This window comes from Bombina bombina, chromosome 2, assembly GCF_027579735.1.
Source record: "Bombina bombina isolate aBomBom1 chromosome 2, aBomBom1.pri, whole genome shotgun sequence".
Lineage (NCBI taxonomy): Eukaryota > Metazoa > Chordata > Amphibia > Anura > Bombinatoridae > Bombina > Bombina bombina.
In genome coordinates, this window is record NC_069500.1 from 121,509,140 (window position 1) to 121,513,723 (window position 4,584).

Below are 4,584 nucleotides of genomic sequence, written 5' to 3' on the forward strand. Positions count from 1 at the left end.
CTACATTTCTAATCGAAATAAGACAGCTGACATTCTGAGGGAGCCTCTGAACTGGAGAATGTAATAAAGCTTTTAACGCGAATGGAGCAATCAGGTGATTTTCTAGCTCTTCTGATGAGACCAGGTTAGTACCGGAAAGCCAGTCTATTGCCGTTTTAACCATCGCAGCCAGGTTATACAGTTTAAGATTAGGGAGGGCCAGTCCTGCAGAATCACGATTTTCCATTAGTCTCGAGAGCGCGATTCGAGATCTTTTATTATTCCAAATGAATTTAGAAATTTGAGTATTAAAAAGCTTAACATCTTTATTCAAAAGAAATAAAGGAAGATTCTGAAGAGGGTATAGCAGCCGTGGAAAAATAATTGATTTTATTAAGTTAACTCTGGCTGTGATAGACAAAGGAAAAGCGCCCCAGAGAAGCAAATCCATTCCTATTTTTTTGAAAAGTGGCTCAAAGTTGGCTTTATACCAGAGTTTAGGGTTTTTATGTAGAGTTAAGCCTAGATATTTAATAACTTCAACCAGTTTGAATGGAATATTAAGTTCTGCTAATTGGGAATTATTTATACACATTAATTCACTCTTCTCTAGGTTTATCTTATAACCCGAGAAAGAACTAAAAACTTGTAACACATTAAGAATTATAGAGATAGACTGCAGAGTATTGGCTAAAAATATCAACACATCATCTGCGTAGAGCAGTATTTTAAGACGATGTACGCCAAATGGGACTCCTATCAAGACATCTCTCAATCTTATCGCGAGAGGTTCCAACGCAATATTAAAGAGCAGTGGAGACAACGGGCAACCTTGCCTGGTGCCTCTCTGTAATATTATTCTGGGAGATAGAGATCCATTAATAAGAAGAAAGGAAATTGGATTATGATATAAACGAAGAATGAATTGTAAGAATTCCCCTTTAAAACCAAACTTCTCCATCGCCCTGAATAGATATTCCCACACAATCGAATCAAAAGCTTTAACCGCGTCCAGAGAAAGAATAGCAACATCTTGCCAGAGTGGTATCTTCCTAACCTTATCCACATTCCAGGCATAATCTAGAAAGTTAATCAGTTTACGGATATTTTTAACCGGATTCCTAGCTACCATGAAACCTGTTTGGTCTGGATGAATGATTTTATGTAGACATGTAGATAGTCTTGAAGAGATAATAGCCATCAAAATCTTGTAATCTATATTCAAAACCGAGATCGGCCTATAAGAAGCCGGATCCTCGGGATTTTTACCTTTCTTTAAAATAAGGGAGATGTTTGCCGCCGAGAAATAGCTAGAGATAGTCTTATTTGAGCTGTAATAGAAATTAAAAAGTTTTTCTAATATTGGAAGTAGGACCTCCCCAATACATTTATATAACTCCGCAGGGAGCCCATCTGGTCCAGGGGCCTTGTTCAATTTTAGATGATCTATGGCTTTTCTAATTTCATCAGATGAGATCGGGGCATTAATCAACATTAAGTCCTCAATACATAATTGGGGAGTATTTATCCTAGACCAAAAAGTATCTTGATTCTCATTATTTATTTCAACTCTAGAATAAAGTTGTTGATAGTAATCAAAAAAGGCCTCCATGATCTCGTTGGACTCCGTAAATCTTCCCTTAGTGGTTTGAATTGCAAGAATAGCGTTTTTCTTTTTCCTAACTTTGGTAAGCCTGGCCAGATATTTTGCAGAAGAGCCATGAACTCCTTTAAAGAGAAGATTTATCTTTGCTTCTTCTTCTAACAATTTTTGTTTTACCAGCAAATCTCTTTCCTTCCTGAAATCTTGGTACTTTTTCCAATTTCCCGAGGTACGATTTAAGCAAAAATTCCTATATGCGTTCCTAACTTTATTCCCAATTTGTATTTCCCGTGCTCTACTCTTTTTCTTTGCTATGCCAACATAGGTCTGTATTTCCCCCCGCATAACCGCTTTAAATGCTTCCCAGAAAATTTCCGGTTTATTAAAGTAACTTAAATTATCGGAATAGTATCGCCGCCACAGGGATCTTAGAAAGTTGACGAATTTGGGGTTTGTATACAGATATCTGGGGAAGTAAAAACTAGGCATTTGAGTCCTCTTTTTAAGACAGGTAAGGAGAGATACGGAGATAATCGCATGATCTGATATGATAATCTCTCCGATTCCTGTCTCTAGTTTCTGAGTGGAGAGTTTCTCTGTAATTAGAAGAAAATCGATTCTAGAGAAAGTGCCATGTGCTTTAGACTCACAGGAAAAAACCTGTTTATCCGGGTTTTTTACACGCCATACATCTACTAAGTTAAGCCTGGCACAGAACTGAGATAGATATTTTGCGTTTTTTTCGTAGGCTGCTCTATTTTTATTAGATAATCTATCTAAAGCAGGGCACAGGGTTGCATTAAAGTCACCCCCTAATATTAAATTTTCAGAGATATAAGGAAATAATTTAATTTTTATACTCTCCCAGAATTCTCTAGAGAATTTATTTGGCGCATAGACATTACACAGTACAAATTTAATGTTCTTTATATAGACTTGAATAATAATATATCTTGCAGCCGGGTCTACTTCTACCTTGTCTATCTTATAGTCCAACCCTTTATGGAAGAGAATGGCAACCCCACATTTTCTAAACATCCCCGTAGTGGAGATTACTTCCCCTACCCATTTTATCTTCAATTTAGACGCTTCTTGCTCGTTAAGATGTGTCTCCTGAAGGAGAACAACATCAGGTTTATACTTTGCTAGAGTTTTGATAACTACTTTGCGTTTAATGGGGGAAGCTATCCCACCTATATTCCAGGATAGAATCTTAATCCCTTCCACCATCTAAAAACAGGCTAAATAGCCACTTTAAAAGGGTCAGCCCAATCGGGACGACCTGAGGGCGCGGCGCGGACCGGGAGGAGGGAACGGCGGAGAGAGAAAAAAAAAACAAAAAACAAAAAAAAAACAATAAATTATATAAAAAAAATAAAAAATAAGAATAACAACTTTGCTTGCTATATCTAACATTAAGAGACTACTATTAAACATTGCGACGTGAAGCGTAGCCCCTAGCTGCTTTCCCTAATCCGATTTCTAGGATTAGCTACTCTCAATGTATTTTTTTACTTCTGCAGCCTCGTCAAATATATGTCTAATACCCTGATCCTCTACTATGATTCTGGCAGGATATACCATATGAGCCTTTAACCCCTTATTTATTAATTGGGTGCAGAAAGGGGCCATTAGTCTTCTTTTGGACGAGGTCTCAAAAGAGAAGTCCTGGAATAATAATAATCTGCTATTTCCAAAGATTAATGGATCTGATTTTTTGAACAATTTCAATAAATCAACTTTGTCTTGGAATCTTAAGAGTTTGAATAAACAGACTCTACTTTTTATGACTCCATCTGCAGAAGGCTTCTTGGGGCCTAGTCTATGAGCACGCTCAATAGTGAGGGGTAGCAAGTGGGGGGGCATACCAAGTGCTAGCGGTAATGTTGTGGACGTGAATTTTATTAAGTCTTCATACTCTAATGATTCAGGGAGCCCCACCAGTCTAATGTTGTTACGCCTGGAGCGATCCTCGAGATCCTCCAGGCGTAGCTGCATATTTTTAATTTTAGATTCTTGTTTTTGTAATATGTCGACCTGCCTATGGGTCTGATCTTCTATATCAGAGATCCTAGACTCTGCTTCTGTTAACCTTGCAGAGAACTGCCTTACTTCAGAGGATAATGACCCTATTTCAGTAGAAATTGAGCCAAGCTCTTTTTTAATTGCTTCAAATTGAGGTGAAAAGATTTCTGAAATTTTAGCTATAAGATCTTGAGAATCAAAAGAGGGCCTACTGGTTTCCATAGTGCTATCTGTACTGGTGTCTATTGTTTTATTTTTCTTGTCTTTTGTTTTCACAGGCATTTTAGGAGAGTTAGATTTCCCCTGAGTGATAAATTTTTCCATTCAAATCGTGCCAAAATTTTTTTTACGTGAATATAATAAATAAAAAAACACAAATGCAAGGGTCACCCCTCACATACCCTGCTGGGCTGAAGCCAAGCGAAACAAACGTGCAAAATGTATGGCTTAAAAACACGTGAAACAAACTTATTCTTATACTACCCTCTTTCCCCTTTTCTCTGTTATTAAATACCGTGAAGATCTATATATAAATATCCTTTTCTTCCTTTTCTTTTTTTTTTTTTTTTTTCCCTTATAGTGATTAGATAGAGCCTGCAATCACATAGACATATAAAGTTTCTCCTTACTCCTTTAACCAGTTAGATAGATGCTCAAAAATTTGACAAACAGATTATAAGATTATACAAATTTAAACAATTTATAGCTTCTCAAGGCCCTCTTAAAGGTTTTCCAGCTAGGATATTCTAGCCTCCTGTGATTTTTATTTGGGGAGAGAGAAAAAAGAATTCGCCATATACATATTAGAGTGAACTTTCCCTTCCCTTATAATAATCACCAGATACTAAACAGGTTACTTATAGAGTAGCAAGGTAATCAGTAATGCATAACATATGAAATTATTTAGCACTTCTCTAGATGACACGCTAAAATCATATATCAATTAACTGATAGGTGCATCAACAGAATACACTAAT